We start from the raw sequence: 17,657 nt of genomic DNA on the forward strand, positions 1-17,657 counted from the left end.
GGACTGATTTAAATGTTAATCACCTTTGAATAATACTGTGTTAGTCCATTCTTGTGTTACTATAAAGAAATACCTGAGGCTGGGTAATTTATAAGAAAAGAAGGTTTATTTTGGCTCATAGTTCTGCAGGCTGTAAGGAAGAATGGTGCTGGCATCTGCTTCTGATAGGGGCCTCAGGAAGCTTCCAATCATGGTGGAAGGTGAAAAGGAGCCAGTGTATCATAAGGCAAGAGAGGGAGCAAAGGCTGGGGGAGGTGACACACTCTTTTAAACAACCAGATCTCTTGTGAACTACCAGAGTGAGAACTCACTCATCACCAAGGGGATGGTTCTGAGCCATTCATGAGGGATCTGCCCCCGTGATCAGAATGCCTCCCACCAGTGCGTTACATTTCAACACGTGATTTGGAGGGGACAAACAACTAAGTGCCATGACCTAGACAACTTGACATATACAATTAACCATAGCAGGAGGGAGGGAGAAAGGTTGCTTCCTCTCACATGCCCCCTCTTTTCCCTCCTCTTCCTCAGCTGCTGGGCAGCATCTGACACCTCAGTGGAGGCAGTGGTGGGTCACAGGTGTTAATGTTCAAAGCTGGGCACTTGTGGTTGCATCAAAGGAATGAGACCAGAAACTGTAGCAGCACAACAGGCAGCCATCCACACCCCATGAGGACGGGAAGAGGATCTCTACACACACTCTCACCATAAAGGGGGCTTGAAATTAGAATAGGGGTGGGTGGGTGGAAGTGGAGTGAGATGAAGTTCCGGAAATACAACTTGGTGGGACCCTCAGAGATCTGGGATTTTATTTTCTCTTTGGTGGGCCTGGCCCCAGGAGACCTAGGTCTTGTGGAAGGCTGGAGGATTTTTGTAAGACTTCTTTAAGGTGCTATAATTAAGAGCTTTTGGATATATCCATGGGCGATGCATTAATACCACTCCAGCACCTTAGCTTCCTTACTTAGCTGCGATATACTGAAACAGAATTCTGAGCTGCAACAATAGGATCAACTGATTTTGTTGTTAAGTAGCTTCTAAGAGCGTTTTGAAGTCTCAAAAATGCCACTGAGGAAAAGCTCTTCTAATCCTCTTCTCCTCTTCGCAGCTGCCCCTCTCTGTTGGCTGCAGAAATAGATTAACATTTGTTAGACCTCCATTGTAAGCAGTCAAGCAAGCAATCGGGCATTTTATCTTTGGTATTTGATTGAAGGTAGAAGGTATTTTTCATTTATATTTTTGCCTGAAGGGAAAGGGGAAGCAGATAAAAAGAAGAAAAGGCATTGCTCTTATGTACTTCTCTTGGATATAAAAGTTGTAATCTAATGTCGTACTCCAGCTCTTTTCAATTCAATGAATATTCCTTCATTATCTGACAAAACACCCAGTGCTGGGATATGGGTACCTGACATGTAGGGGAACGTTGCAGAGGTAATAAAATTGTGTCAAACATCTTCTAAAGTGTTTATAAATTTTTTTGGCCATGCTTTATTTTTACCTTCAATAAAAAAATGAATTTATGTATTTATTTTAGCATCCACTTTGATAATAAACTTGTTACAAGTCAACAATTAAGAGAGATGACAATTAACTTATTCCAGATTAAAGATAAAGGTGCAAATCTTTATTCTTCCAATTATTCCAGTACTGCAGACAATAAATAGCAAAGGCACTATGTGGAAGGATGATATTAAAATAAATAGATGTGTGTGTGTGTGTGTGCACAAGTAACACTTCTTTCTAGAAAACTCATGTATACTGTGTACAAACTGCAGCATTGGATGTATTGAAATGTAGTAATAATACCTCCTATTTATTTGTAACTTTAGATTTTATAAGTACACTTCTACACTTTGCTCATTTAGGGTAAATTTTTCCAGTTGAGCAATCCTCTCAGCACTTGGGTTTTCAGAGATGGAGAAAACCTCCCTTGTGTACTCTGAGGATTAAATTTTAGACCATGGAAATGAGATAGAAAATGAAAATCAAAGAATTGGCTCTCAAATTTTTTTTTCATTACAGTATTTTTTTTTTCTTCAGACAATTTAATGGAAGAAGTCAGAAAAATTTTTCCTTGAATAATTTTCGTATTTCCATTTTTTGACATTAACCGGTGGGTATGGGAGGAGTTTAGAGGACACTGGTCAGGTTTGCCTGAGGCACAGTGATTGAGAGGAGACTGTAGTATTTGACTGGAGTAAAGGGAAATATATAATATTATCTAGATTTGAACTAACTGTGTCATTCAATGCCAAACGAGGTTTTTAAGACAAAATGGGAGAGAAACCATAAAGGTAGATTGCCCCGGGTTCTGGGAATGACCAGAAAACTGATAACCAAATGTTTCTGTATTCTGCCTTCTGGTTCTTCTTAGAGTTAAAATAAGAAGAATTTGCAGGAACTATGCAAGGAGAACATATTTATATAGGTTTGTTTATCATGTATACATAATATGTGTATATAAATATACACACAAATTAAACATAAAAAAGTTGTTATTATAAAAGCAATCCATATTTATTATGGTTAAATTAGGAAATACAGCCTAATAAAAAGAAAATAAAATTTCTAAACCCATCCATCCAGAAATAATTTAATTTTTTTCTTCATATGTGTGTATCATCATATACATAACAGGTAAAAATGAATCATTATTTTGAAGCTAGTTGTAGAATTTATTTTAGGGAGAGGGTAATTTTTGTTTAAAAGAATTCTATGATGGACTTGTCAGGCATGAAAGAGGAAGCCCAAGGATTGGGCTTTGTGGAGAACGTTGCCGTGCTCACCAATATTCAGTTTCTTCCTTCTGGATCCCATTGTAATTTGGCAAAGCCACGCCAGTAATTCTGGCCAATGAGCTGTGAATGAAGTGGGGTGTATGTGTGTGTGTGTGTGTGTGTGTGTGTGTTGTTTCTAAAACAGAAATCAGGGAGCGAGAGCTCTGTGTGTTTCCTTTTCGCTGGTGTGCTGGAGCCAATATGTGTATCTCTTCTCAACACAGCGTTCAGTGACTTTATGTTGGTAGACTGAAGCTGGTCGTGATGGGAATATTTTTTGATGATGTTTAGTCATCACCATGATGATCATCAAAACATGATAATGTTTAGTCAAATCTTTGTGCATGTCTTTTGTTTATTTCTTAAGGTAGCTTCCTAGAAGTAAGATTTTGGGATACAAGGTATACAAAGTTTTAAAGTTTTGCTATATTTTGTTCAGTTGCTCACTAGAAAGGTGATTTCATTTTATTTAGTTCACAGCAAAGGCCTATTCTGAATATATTCAGTTTGATAAAAAAGCAATACTGTTAAAATGTTTCACGATTTGTCAGAAGCTTACTGAAAGGTTACTTCTGTGTCGATTCAACATATAGAACAGAAAGGTTTAATTATTTTTAATAACTTGGGGGCTCATAAGGGAAGACTCCTGTGCACAACTGTCTTCAAAATTGATATCCTCTTATACCTATTCCTGCTCAACTGCCACATCCCTCCCCTCACTACTCACTTTCATAGGATGACTTCATAGGCTTGGGATCAGAATCTAGCAAAGATTAAGGGAGGGGAAAGAAGAAAGAGTGGAAGTAGGAAAAGAAGTATATAATGCACTTGTGTCTATATGCAAAAACCATTAAACTAAAAGCATTATTTTGAATTATTTTACCTTATTTAAAAGCATATTCTCTTTTTTCTTTGTTCCTAGTAATAGCTCCATCATGAGAGCTTGGATAAGTCCAAACATTTGGCAATGAACAAGCACACAGAAGTACCACCATTATTAGTATTCCAAAGTTGCCTATAAAGACTGAGTTAGCATGGTACCCGAAGCCCTCCAAAATCCCATCCCTGCCTACAGAGCACTGTAGACTCCCCTCTCACTGAACTGTTTGCAGTTTCCCAATACGTGGTTTTCCTCTTATGTCTTGACCTTGGCAGTATGCTTTTCCCTTTGCCTAGAACCTCCTTCCTCCTCTTTGTTCCACGATGTGCTTACAGTTTCAGTTTAGATATCACCTTTTACTAGAAGCTCTGGCTCCTCCTTTGAATAAGTAGATGCTTCTGTCATGTTCTTTCAACATGTTTGATGTGCATCACACAGTATTGTTCTGTCTGGTTCACTTATTGCCTCTCTTACATTAGACTGAGAGCTACTACAGCATGAAGACTGTGTCTGGTTCACTCTGTTCATTTAGCAGAGTAGCCGATATCTGGTGAGCTATCAGCAAACCTAAATGAATGCACAACTAAAAAATGACAAACACAAACATTCTTGTGAGTTTTTGAATCTGTTGTATAAATTCAAGTCAGTTAAAAAACACTTTCTAAGACCCTGCTTTGCGCCTGTAACTAACTAAGTGCTCTGTAAAGATGAATACATTTTAAGACACAAGTCTTAAGAAGCTTACCATCTGGTGAGGGATTTACAATCTGATTCTGATGATAATCCAGTCTCCTGAACAATTGAACAATTGAAGGAGAGGAATTGGCAAAGATTTGAAGGGTTTATTATTTTCTATAAATCTGGCAGCCTAATAAAGGACAGAGACGTAGCAAAAGTTTTTAATCTAAAGTTGCAGGTAAAGAAAGATCGAACACTTAAAAATATAATTTCACACACCTCCGAGTTTACTAACATAAAGGTTATTGTGGGATCTGTCCTTGTGAAGATATCTTGGCTTCTACACTATCATAAAATTAGAATTTTACTTTCCCTACAAAATCTGTTATCAGTTCTGGTTTCGTTAGTTTTCTGTGTGTGCCAAATTCAATAGAAGCTGTCTTAAGTGTTTTCCTCCTTATTAAACAGTTTTCTAAAATCCATAATTCAGTGAGACAGTAAGTAGTCGCCTTTATTTCTATGTAATTCAGCTCTGCAAAGCCAACTGTGAATTCGGTGGGGGCATTCTTGTGCTAGCCACTTTTTGTTATCAGCTACTCCACACGAAAGAAGATTGTACTTCCCTGCTAAAGGAAGAAACTGAAGGGGAGAATAAAGACCCTGAGTATTTTAAAATACTGGTTTAAATTGCAGCTTGAGCTCTAAAGGTAAAGAGCAGTGTAAGTTCTGGAACAGATACATCGTTTACTTATGTGAGACAAAGGGATTTCATTTTTCTTTTGCTTTAAATGAAATTACCCTTTCTATTTATGTACCTAGCCCAAACATTCACATCTTAAAGAAATTTTCATTCCTTAGCACTCTATTCTTTTATCTTCTCATCTCTCATATTTTAAGTACATAAGGACAGAAGCCTGAACTTTAGTTTCAGCATTTCCAAAATATGTTGCTAGGAAGCTCTTTTGTTCCAAGAGAGACCTTAGGATAAAAAGAGATTTTCTGTTTCAGAGGGGTCTTCCAATTGCAATATCTTCAATGCGGCTTCTCCAAAGACATTTAGTCCAAAATGTACGATTGTGATCTGAAGCAGCGATAAAACAAATCACAGAGACAATACGATTTTCCATGAAGTTTTTATGTTTTTGACATTCTTTGACTGTTAGTCTGTAAATGCATTTTGCTAATGGGGCGGTGAAAAACATCTCACAGGTGATTTTATTTCAAGAGACTTTTATTCCCCACTTGTGTTTGATCAGAATACCTTTTTTTTTTTTTTTTTGACAAATAAACTATATGTACATATAGGCTATACTTATTGGAAAAACCAAAACAAAGATAGTAAAACCATCCCAGCAAAATCTACTTTACTCCACTTTCATGCTTTGAAAGAGTTGATGCAGGCCAAATCCCATTAAAGTGAATAGAGATTTGAGTTCTGTTGGTATTTGTCAAAACAGATTTGACATATCTCTTTAATTAACCAATCTGGTATCAATAGAATTACTCTCTTTTGGTTCAATTGATAGGAAATTAGTTGCAAATGCTTTTTAGCATTTTGGGTGTTTTCCCCTGGGCTAACCATACTCTTTGGAATTTTTCTTTTAATAGCTTTCAAAAATCTCATTTTCAAGTTACATGGCAAATTCAGATACCACCTACATAAGGACCATGAGAAATGCTCCAAGAAGCAGCATCCAGTTAAGCTCATTTTCTACATTTCTGCTTTGGGTAAGCTGAGAAGCTGGTAATATGAAAGAAATGACCACTATAACTTGACTTCTTATGACAAACTCATAACTAATCACATTTTTGTTAGGGGAAACTAGAGGTTATAATGGTTCAGTGTCTTAATACTTCAAATTTAACTTTTGAAAGGTGGCTTGATATAGTGGGGTTAGCTAGAGCTGGAATCCAATTTTAGTCTTGATGTTAGATGTGCTATCTTGGTTAAGTAAACTCTCTGAGTCTTCGTTTCTTCATCAGCAGAATGGGTATATAACAATATCTACAATACAGAGTTGTCATGAGATTAATTTTGATGACTTATGGAGAGCACCCAACCCCGCAGCTGGCTCATGGTATGTGATCAATCAATGTGTGCTCCCCCTCTTACCAACTCTTCCCTTACCCTGTCCTTCTTTGTTGAGGTAGGACCATGGAGGTTTTCCAAAGTGTAGAATGAGGATCTTGAGATTTAAAGGACTTCCTATCCCCAAATGCTTGCCTGGCATATTCTCAGAATTTCCTTACTTTAGAAATTAATTTGTGAGAGAAGAGTTAAGGCTCTATATCTGCTAGTCCTCTGCTCAAAATGTTAAAATGTTAGCTGGCATACTTAAATGGGAACATTCATTAGCTGCCCAGGTTTACTCAGCATAGTCCTAGTTTTGTCTTGGTCTGATTATTAATAGCAATGCTTTCACTCTCAAAAGTGTCCTGACTTGGCTGACAAATTATGTGATCACCTGTGTTCCATGACAAGAGACCCTTTATTGTTAACTGCTGTATTTATGACATCTAGCATGATACATGGTTGATGCACACCATACATTTGTTGTATAAATGATGCTATATCTATTTTCTTAATAGTGAATGTAATATTTCTGAATATATTTGTAAAATTGGAACATATTACTTATGGAAAATTTGGAAACTTCCAGAAAGTAAAAGAAGAAGATAAAAAATTACAACATAATTACCAATATTACAAGATAGATTGCCTTATTACATAATTTTTTTGAAAACAGAGGACAATATCTTAACAATACTTGTGATAAGGAGAGGTTGGAATATCAAACGTGTTGGTCAAATTGTCTGTCACGCTCATAGCCTCTTCTGAATGGATAGTCTTAAATTGCTATGTTTTGTACTATGTGACCCTGCCCTACTGGCTGGAGCTGGTTGTATAAGGGGTGAGCAATGATCTAAGAATAGTCAGATCAGAGACTGGCCAGCAGCCCATGATCTGGTGCAAAAGGATGAGCAGGGCTGATCATATTCCCTTTTTTGAAGCTGAACTTGAAAATACAGTTAGCAGTGGGATCTGAAACAGAAGGAATCTATAACGAGAAGCTATGAGGTAAGGTAGGACCATGAGGGGTCACAACAGGCTGAAGTAATGAAAAAGTAAAAGCTATGAGAGAGCAGAATCTTTGAAGTTGAGGAAAGCTACACAGAATGGGGGGAAAGAATAAACCAATTGGTATAGAGGGGCAGCACAGCGAGGAGCAGAGACATTGTCAGAGAGAGACTGTGAAGGCTCTGAGCAAGACAGGGAGATAAAGAGCAGCTTGTTCTTAACCTGTCTTGGTTCCTAGACATTTCTCTGGCCTTGAACCCAGTTCATGAGTATCTTTATGATAACTCACTCATTATTAGGATAGATGTTTTCCCTCTCTATTCTTGGAGCTATCCATAGTCCTAGTGCTGACAGTTGGTCTTCTTCCCAGTGTTTCCCCTGAAGTGAGTCTCCTGACCTTTGCAATCCAAAGAATCTGGAACAACTGGCCAAATACAACAATGAGATGTATGCTGACTGTGGGGGACCTTGCAGGATTAGGATTTCCTGGTTAGATTATAAAGACGTAGGAGATCTCAGAGATCCCGAGTGAAGGAATAACCACAAGATCTCTTGAGAACCTGAAAGCTGTCAGACAGCTAATCTGCCCATTTTCCCTTCCTTCTTGGATCACATGGTGTCTCATCTTTGCCACTCTCTGCATATCTTCTTTGTTCTTTCCCATACCAGCTTCTTTCGAAGGCTCTCAGTTTCTGCTCCTTCATGACCCTGGATTGCATGTGACTTTGAGTTGTTGTGGTGTCGACTGGTGCTTAATCTCTGTGGCTTTTGAGATCTAGTGTCCAGCACTACTTGACTAGCTACAATTGGTATATCTTTTATATTAACTTCTCGAGAGAGTGGATCAGATGCATCTCCAGTCAGCTAATGAATTGATTGCATTTGAGTCAGATGTTCTTCTGATCCAATGATCTGTGGCAAAGGTATGTAACTCACATGATCACCCTGATCCCTCAGTTGGGGCTATGGATATTGATTCTCTGATTACCAGAGAAGGGGAAAGGCAAATTGAGTAACATTGATGTTACACCTTGGTGTCGCCCTGCTATTTAATCCTGATCTTTATTCCTAGTGCAAACTCAGCAGTTGAACTGCTTAGCAAGTTTCAGACCCTAGCTGTGTCATGACTCCTAATATTTAGGGAGAGTTCCTTACTTCTACCATTGCCCTGGCTCACCTTGCAGGTTTTTTCCCCTTCTCTGTTCTTGGAGCTGTCCACAGTCCTAGTGCTGACAGTTTGCCTTCTTCCCAGTTTTGCCCCTGGGGTCAGTTCGTGAACCCACACTTCTGGTAGCCAATCTTCATTCTTCCTCAGAACTGGCAGTGCTATAAATGCTCACTCTGAAGGTGCAGAGAAAAGGCTGTGCTCCACATAGACTGGAATAAAGAAATAGCTGAAAAAATTACACAGTCTTGAATACTGACAGATTCAGCACTACTTGCCTGAGGGCGCCAATTGTGTAAATTCTTCCCATAGCAATGTGACAATCTCTTAGCAACTCTGAGCTTCTCTAGTTTCAGTTTAACAGCAACAGGGCAGCAGACAACAGGGGAACTCATTTCATCCCATAGAGTGTGTTCACCAAAGCCACTTTGGCTTAGCTGTCTGTCTGAATCAGCATATCCTGATGAAGGGCAATTTGGCCTTCTTTTCAAAATGTCTCAGTGGGAGTGACAGAGAGATGTGAGGACTTGCAGCCTTTGGGAATTGTCCACTTGGCCAGCTGAGGCTCTGGGCTACACGCTGTCCACAGAGGCCCCTGTCATTTGTTGCAACTGCTCTTCCAGGTCTGGATCTTGTTCATTCCTTCTCAGGGAGGGAGAACCTCATATTCCTCACCTCTGCGATGCTTTGCACTTGAATTCTACACCATTTTCATCTGACACCACAGATTCTGTGGCTGTCGTCCTCTCAAGACTGTGTGGCCAGAATAGATTATATCTGACAAGTTGAAAGCCCCATAGAGCCATCTCCATGAAGGAGGAAAAAAAGTCAGACCAAAAATCGAAGGCTTATCGTGTGGGTGTGGGGTCTATTTTGCTTAGAGAACAAAAGGAAAGCATTGAACTTGGAAGAGAGGAAAAATGTGGGGGTGTGTGTACATGAATGTGTTTTTCATTGCTTTGTCTCAAGTGGCTATGCACTTGGTCTTTTGAACAAGTTGTTGACTTGCATACTTTCCCATTCCTCCAGTAGTATTAGAAAATAACTAGCAACCACAGGAATTCTATAATGAGTTTTTGAAGCCAGATCTTCTTAGTACATGGGCTACTGCAAGGGAGTAAGTGAGACACTTTGTGAAACTTTGTAACTCTTTCAAGCAACAGAGGGGCCATTTAGTAAATTAGTCCTTGAAATGGTACTCAGAGAAGTTGTTAGCTAGGGTGAAATTACCAAAATCGTTCCCTGGTGACCTGAAAGAACCAGTGAGTTCTTAAAGTATTCTTAGAGTTTCCTACGTGCAAAAACAAATATGACTCCTCTAATATGAATTCTACAGCATGTATTGTGTAGGGGTAAGAGGCAGGCAAACTTCTTGATCACACGAAGGGCTTTTGATTGTGGAGCATTGCAGCAGCAATGATGATTCTAATGAAGTTCTGAGAGCTATTTCTTTCTACAGAGCTCAGTGAGAATTTTTTTTTAAAGTTTTTAAAAATTTTTTTAGACTGAGTCTTGGTCTGTCACCCAGGCTGGAGTGCAGTGGCACAATCTCTGCTCACTGCAACCTCTGCCTCCTGGGTTCAAGTGATTCTTATGCCTCAGCCTCCCGAGTAGCTGGGATTACAGGCATGTGCCATCACGCCCAACTAATTTTTGTAGTTTTAGTAGAGACAGATTTCACCATGTTGGCCAGGCTGGTCTCAAACTCCTGACCTCAAGTGATTCACCCACCTCGGCCTCCCAAAGTGCTAGGATTACGGGAATGAGCCACCACACCCAGCCTAGTGAGGAACAATTGAGATTACCTATGCAGTTAGCCAAATAGAGTCATGTTCAGCGAAAGCTGAACTGGGGTACTAGCAGTGTAGACACCAAATCTTTTCCTAAAAAAGATTTCTTTAATAGAAAATAATTTCTTTAAGTCACCACTTGGAGAATTAATAGAAAGATTTTAATTTCTAGGTTTGTGCAAAGGTAACTAGAAAGTCATTAGTGAGCTATGACCATAGCTCATAATTTTTTGATTCCTCTATTGCAGAAATTAAGTATTTATCTGGAGAAGAGACTGCTAGATACCTACTCAATATTGACTATCACCTTTTTTCTTGTATACAATGTTGATTTTATTGGAGAAGTAGTTTGCTTACCTGAAATATACTAGATTTCCCAGGATTCCTAGAAGATGAGAGGTACATCAGACTAAATCCTAGCCAATGAGATGCAAACAGAAGTTATTGGATGTGTCTTCTGGTAATGCTCCTTAAAAATAGGCAATGACTCAGCCAGCATGCTCCTTTTGTTCCTTGTGTTTTCCCTTCTTCCTACCAGGAATGAGAAAATGCTGTTTGGGGTTCTAGTAGCCACTTTGTATGTATGAGGCAGCCTTGAGGAAAGAAGTCACAACTCAAAGATGGCAGAGAAGAGGGATGGAAAGTCTACGATGAGGTTGCGGAGCCCCCGTACCACACCTAGTGTGTTTAAGCCCTGTTTTCAGGTCTCTGCTCTTCACAATTGAGCACATTTTCTAACTGATACAATATGCAGGGCTGGAATCCCACATGTTTTACTCTTAAATAGAAGTTATTCTGTTCACACAACAGGAACATCAGTAGGGAATAAGATTCTAAAATCCAGCCAGCCTATCCATATGGATGGGCACCATATGGCCTTTCTTTGCTGCCAAGGCCAGTCTAACAGACACAGGGAAGAATGTCAAGTGCAAAGTCAATAATGACATTCTAGAATGCATGAAATGGAGACATCCTGAATAACCTTGAGATACTATAGAAGTATTGATTCTGAAGTGTTTAAAAGAAAAATACCTTATAGTGTGTACTGACCATATTTTATGAAGTCCATAAAGCAACTATTTTATCTTCAAACCATCATATTGGTCAGCTGCTTTAATTACTGTTGCCTGCATTATTCATCAGATCAACTATGTAGAAGATCACTTTGGTTACATTATGTCCATTTTTATCCTTAATCCATGTTGATTTTACAGGTACATACTTAGAGCTGCATGGGAACTTCAGTACATTCTCTCTCCATTTTCTATCTCCCAACATAACAAAAATCCATCCCAACATGTATTTGCTCTCATATTCTGCAGGTCCGCATTGCGTAATAGTGGCCTCCACTTATTTGATATACAAGGCACTGCACTCTATGAGTTGGGTATTGTTATCCTTGTCTCACAGATGAGGAAATTGGGGTTGCGAGAATTTTTCAAAATTTACCAAAGATCATGGTAGAGCTGGGATCAAAATCCAGAACTGTGTAACCAAAATCCATTGTTTTAACCACTCTTTATTCATTCAACAAGTATTGAGCTTTCACTGTGTGCTAGATAGTATTTCAGGCCTTAGGGATGAAAAAGTGAACAAAAATTACAAACATTCCCTGCTGTCCTGAAGATGATGTTTCTTTCTCTCTCTCTTTTTAAATGTTAGGCTTGTGACTGTAGTCTTAGCTACTTGGGAACCAAAGGCAGCAGGATGGCTTAAACCCAGGAGATCAAGGCTGTAGTGAGCTATGATTGCACCACTGCACTCCAGCCTGGTTGAGAGAGTAAGACCCCATCTCTAAAAAATAATGATAGTAATAATAATAATAATTTAATGGGGAAGATAGGCAATAAACATATTAAGTTATGTGCTGTAAGTAAATTATGTGTGATAGGTAAGAAGACAATGGAGCAGGGTAAGATACAGTGAGCACATGGTGGGGACAGCCAGGGACAAGGTTGTGTATTCAGTAGGGAGGTTAGGGAAGGCCTCTCTGATGAGGTGGCACCTGAGCAAAACTTTGAAGGATGTGATGGTATGAGCCAGGTGGATATTTGCTGAGAGGAGAACATTTGAGGCCAAAGAAACAGCTGGTGCAAAGGCCCTGGGCTGAGAGCACACTAGCATGTTTGAGAGACAGTGAGGAGATTGGAGTGGAGTGAGGGGGTGGGAGTGGATAGTAACTGGAAAAGAGATTTGAGAGGAAACAGAAGGCCAGATTATATAGGGTCTTGTAGACAACTGTGAAGACTTCGGTTTTTGGTTTGAGAGAAATAGGGGCCATTTGAGCTGAGAAGTGATGTGATCTGACTTACGTTTCAGAGGACCACTCTGGCTGATGTGTGGAGAATAGACTGAAGGGAGGTATAGATGCGGGGCGTCCAGTGAGGACTGAACACAGTTAGGCTGCAACTGTGTTCTGCTTCACAGTTGGTTAGAGAACACTGTCAGAAAAGGGACTTCTGTCCTTCTCGTCCTTTTAATGTGTTTTGATTAAGGGGGTAAATAACAAAACGGTAAAGGTAATAGCAGACAATGGCTTCAGCACATGGAAGTGGGTCAGGGCCTGGGGATGGTGGTGGTGGTGGAGGAGCAGAAATCTCAGCTGCCTTCTCCATTTTTCTTTCCTCTCTTAGGGAAATGTACAGGCAGAGGCAGGCACTGTCGGGATGGACATCTCCAGAAAGCCTATAAGAGAAACTTTTCCGGGACCGAAGTTTTGAGCATTTATTTTTCTTCATTAATTCAATGAATATTTATGCAGCCATTGTGTAGCTTACATTAGTGGGGGAAACTGACAATAAACATTAGGCATGATAAATATGCAAATTATACAATGTGTTAGGATGAAACCCAAGTTGTAGAAAAATGTAAGACAAGGTAGGTGAGAGTTCTCTGGGCGGGGAAGGGGTAGGTTGCTGTATTAATGGGGTGGTCAGGGTAGGCTTCATTGAGAAGGTATTCTGGTTTGGTGGCCAACAGGACTTGATAATGTCACACCGTCATTAACTAGAGACACTGTGCCATCACCTTTTCTTTTATATTGTGCCCCCTGCTGGTAAGGAAGGTAAGTCGGCTGACATCTCTTCCTTCTCTCCCGCTGAGTGGAGAGGGCTGCTGCTGCTGAGCTCAGTTTATGTTCTTCCCTGTCAGAGTCTGAATCCTGTTGACTCCTTAGAGCCTTGGAGGAAGATAAAGATTAGCTCCTTCTCACAAAATGTGAGCAGCTCCTGCTCTAGCTGAACTGGTTTTCTGGGGAAACTGCGACTTCTTGTCATTTATAGATATTGTTACAGGATCATTGTGGGTTAGCATTGATTGATTGGGTTAGCATTGCCTGCGTCTATATGATACAATATGGGTAACGAAAACATTCATCAATTAATTTTTTCTTCTTGCTTTCCCCTCTGTTTATAAATTCCTGATAATGGAGCATTTGAGCACATTGTCAAATAGTTCTTTAAATTTGGTCTCAAGGCGATGAGGGTTGAATCAGCTATGTGATGGTCTTTACTGTCTAATTAGTCATTTTCTGTTTAAATGAAGCGATTTAATAATTTTGAACAAATTGACAGTGTCAACTCTAGATAATATTTCCAAGAATCACCTGATATAAGCATTATCTAGAAAAGTCTAATTCAGCACTTTTCAAAGTGTATTCCATGGAACATGTTGGTGTTTGGTGTTCTCAAAAAAAAAAAAAAAAAAAAAAAAAGATTCAGTGGTCAAATAAGTTTTGGAAGTACTGCATGCTGCAGCTCTGTCCTGGAGATTCTTGATTCACATTGGTTTTTTAATAGCTTTGAGAACTTTTCAATAAATGAACTTGGTTTAATTTGGTGTTTCCCAAACTTATTTGATTATCTATTTGCCGTATAACCATCAATTAAATCCTATGGGACTATCAGTTTACAAAATGTGCTCTGAGAAAAGCTGATGTGGCTGAAGTTAAATTTCTTAGAAAAATAAAACAGAATTGCTTATTAATGGGATTCAACCAATGTTTATTGAATGAATGAACACTGAAGTTCATTTAATGCTGACTTGAATGTTAAATGTTGAAATGTGTAACTTGAGGGTGAGTTACACTTTTGAACTTATTTGTGTTCCTGAGGTTTATTGTGATTACAGTGCTAAAAGTTTCTATATCATTTTCTGAATCTGAACATTAGGAATCTCACATTGATTTAATTTTGAATTTGTTATATAGTCATAAAATAGACAGGGTCTCAATAGTCATCAACTTCCTAAAGCTATGTAAGGCAAGGGACTATTGGCATTTAAACAAACCAAAGATATAGTTTCTAATTTGTGACCCTGCTCTAATTGTCCCAAGTAACTGCTGTGATAAAATTTATTTCCTCAAATAAAAACAAAAGAGATCAGGCTTAAATATTGATAATTTGTTCTAGAATTAGGGGGTTTCTTACCATTGCCCACAACACGACAATATTTTTGAGACTTAAGATGAATACTCTTAGTTTTCTAAACACTTCCAAGATTTTGAAGTACAAATCATAAGGATGCTTGGTATGGCAGTTGATTTTGGCAGTGCTCAATTGTCAAAATTAGTTTAAACTTCACTTTTTTAACCTCTGCCTCTTAAGCCAATTCTCCATTGCTTATGCAAAATGAAATTAAAATATATGCTTCTTTTGCTGAAATGCGCTTAGAAGATTTCTCTGGAAAATTTCTTTTTTATAAATGATCATATCTTTAAAGTCTTCTGCTACAGTGGACATTCTATTTCCTCTCATTCCATATTGAGTAGGAAGTCACGGGACAATTGAGTCTTTGTAATCTTGAACCAAAAATTTTACTTTTTAGTAGAGGACAACATTTTTCATTCTTTGTTACATTGTCTAATGTCTCAACTTAATAAGTTTGACTTATTTGAACAATTTTTTTTGTTAAATGATAATCACTTTTTCTCTTCAACAAAGAAACAGGACAAATTTTGCCCTGGAAAACAAGTGGTGTATTGCAGTGATTCCTTCATAATTTTTGTGAAAAATGTTGGCATGCTCACTATGGTGTGTTCTGTGCACCATATATTTTGATGCTTCTCCTTGTGATTCCCTCCCTGTGGGAGGATGATACATTTCTTTCCTGTTGAGCTTAGGCTTGGCCCATGTGACTTGCTTTGGCCAATAAAATAAGAACAGAGGTGATATGTGGCACTTTCAACATAAGCTTATAGAGCCATCTCATGGTTTGCCGTATGCTTTTTTCCCTCTCTGCTATGGAAACCTGTTTTGTTTGAGTTAAAGGTTGTTTCATCATTCTAGATCTTAGAGTGAAGCTGATGGGCAGCAGATCCACAGCCAAGCAACAATTGATGCTTCTACAAGGAAGAGAAAAACCCTTGTTGTTGAGAGGTTCAGATTATTTGTTCTTGTTCATAACCCATTCTATCTTGATGAATACAATCACCCTTCTCATCGGAATATTTCTAACTTTCCTTTTTAAAAAACTTGATATAAAAGCAAACAATTCAAACTATCATCTATCAGTTAATCAATATTAAATGAATAGAATAAATTTTCAACAAATTGATAGAAAGCTAACTTTCAGCATCAACAAACAATAAAATCTTTAACCACTGTAACATAGCTAATAACTGCTATCTCGTTTTAAGTAATGAAGCAAGTAAAAATATAGGCAATGCTGCTGTTTAATGGACTGATTACAATGATTCTTGAATGTGAACATGGTATTTTTAATCTAAACCTTTTTTATTCAGACCTTAACAACTGTCTTTGTGAGTTGCAACTTAGTCTCTCAAAAGCACCAAAAGAAAAAGCAAAATTAAATTTTTCGTAACTTGTGTTTACATACAAATGATTCTTTAAGACAGTGGTAGTTAGTGCAATAAGCCCCTAGAATATCATTTTACAGTTGCACCTATTTTTCTCAGGTGAGAGTAGACTTCCTTGGTGTTAGGGCAGTGCTGATTCTGACTAATTATTTAATTCATAAATAATAGTCAATAATTACTATTTCTGTAGATTTTCCCCCACGAAAAGTGAAAGGAGCACCTGAGGAGGTTTTTAGATGAATATGAGAGATGCCATTCTTGAGGGCTTTTAGGACTTGCAATTCTTAGGAGAAACATATATATACATGTTTTGAATTTGTAAAGTACATGAAAATACTGAGATTATTTTATTTTGATAAAGAATTTTAGAGTTTGGGTCACTGATAAATATTAATCTTGGAAACTGAATAGCACAATTAATTCTGTTGGAACTGGCTCACAAACAGGTAAGGAGGAAACAGATTAACTTTCTTCATTTCTGGACATAAGCAATTCTCTTTCAATTTCTTGAAAAATGCTAATCTGTTCCAATGGGAAGAATATTATTTGAAAAATGCCCTTCAAGCAATTGATATTAATCTTGTTTGAGAAGAGTATGATTTTATTGTCAGAAGCTTTAGAAAAAAATAAATCTTAAGTACATTTCCCCATCTATAACCCAACTTGGCTTATTTCCCCTCGATAGTTTTCCTGAAAAAAGGCAAGAAACTTAGAATGCTGTAATTTTTCTCGGAAGAAAATGCCATCTTCTATATATTGTTCTCATGTTTTAGCTCTACTGTGTTATTAGATTACCTTTCAAAATTAGTCACTGTGGTTATTATTTTATGGAGCCTCTATTTATTCAGATTTGCAAATAAAAATAGATTTTTTTTCCCACAGTTGCTTCTTGTATCCCACTCCATTGTTGCTTTTTTGCTTTTTGCTCAAATTCAGTTTTTTGTGATTCTTTCATAGTGTGGTAGGGCAGGGGACTTGTCTATAAATCACAAATTTCCTTATTCTTTATATGCCTAAAAATGTCTTTTTTTTTTTTTTTTTACTCTCACCTTTTGAGTATTAGTTTCACAGGGTAGAGAATTCTAGGTTGACAGTTATTTTACTGAGCACATTTAAAATAATTTTGCTTTGTCTCCTGACAGGTGTTTCTGCTGATTACAAGTGTGCTGTTGGTCTGATTGTAGTTTATTTGTAGGTAAACAGTCATTTCTCCCAGGTAGTTTTAAAAATTGTCTTTACTTTTGTTTCTCTACCGTTTCACTATGATGCATTTTTTTTTAAAAAGTTCTGCTAAGAACTCACTATGCCCTTTAAAATCTAATGATTTATGCCTTTATTCATTTCAGGAAACATTTCATTGTCATCCCTTTGAATATTGTCTCTTTCTAAAGACATTATCTCTCTTTACAAAACCCTATTATATGTATACTAAAGCTTCTTATTCTATCCTTTCTGTTTCTTAACTATTTTCTT

The 17,657-nt window shown here is 37.9% G+C and overlaps 1 long non-coding RNA gene across 1 annotated transcript; it reads right to left on the reverse strand.

The window, feature by feature from the left end:
* Positions 1-1,090: 1,090 nt before the first annotated feature.
* On the reverse strand, positions 1,091-10,922 carry LOC105463355 (uncharacterized). The gene is made up of 3 exons (XR_976279.2): positions 10,727-10,922; positions 8,592-8,791; positions 1,091-1,125 (listed from the first exon to the last, which is right to left on the reverse strand). It is a non-coding gene; the product is annotated as an uncharacterized lncRNA (long non-coding RNA).
* Between the last annotated feature and the right edge of the window lie 6,735 nt (positions 10,923-17,657).

This window comes from Macaca nemestrina, chromosome 10 (assembly GCF_043159975.1).
Source record: "Macaca nemestrina isolate mMacNem1 chromosome 10, mMacNem.hap1, whole genome shotgun sequence".
Classification (NCBI taxonomy): Eukaryota; Metazoa; Chordata; class Mammalia; order Primates; family Cercopithecidae; genus Macaca; species Macaca nemestrina.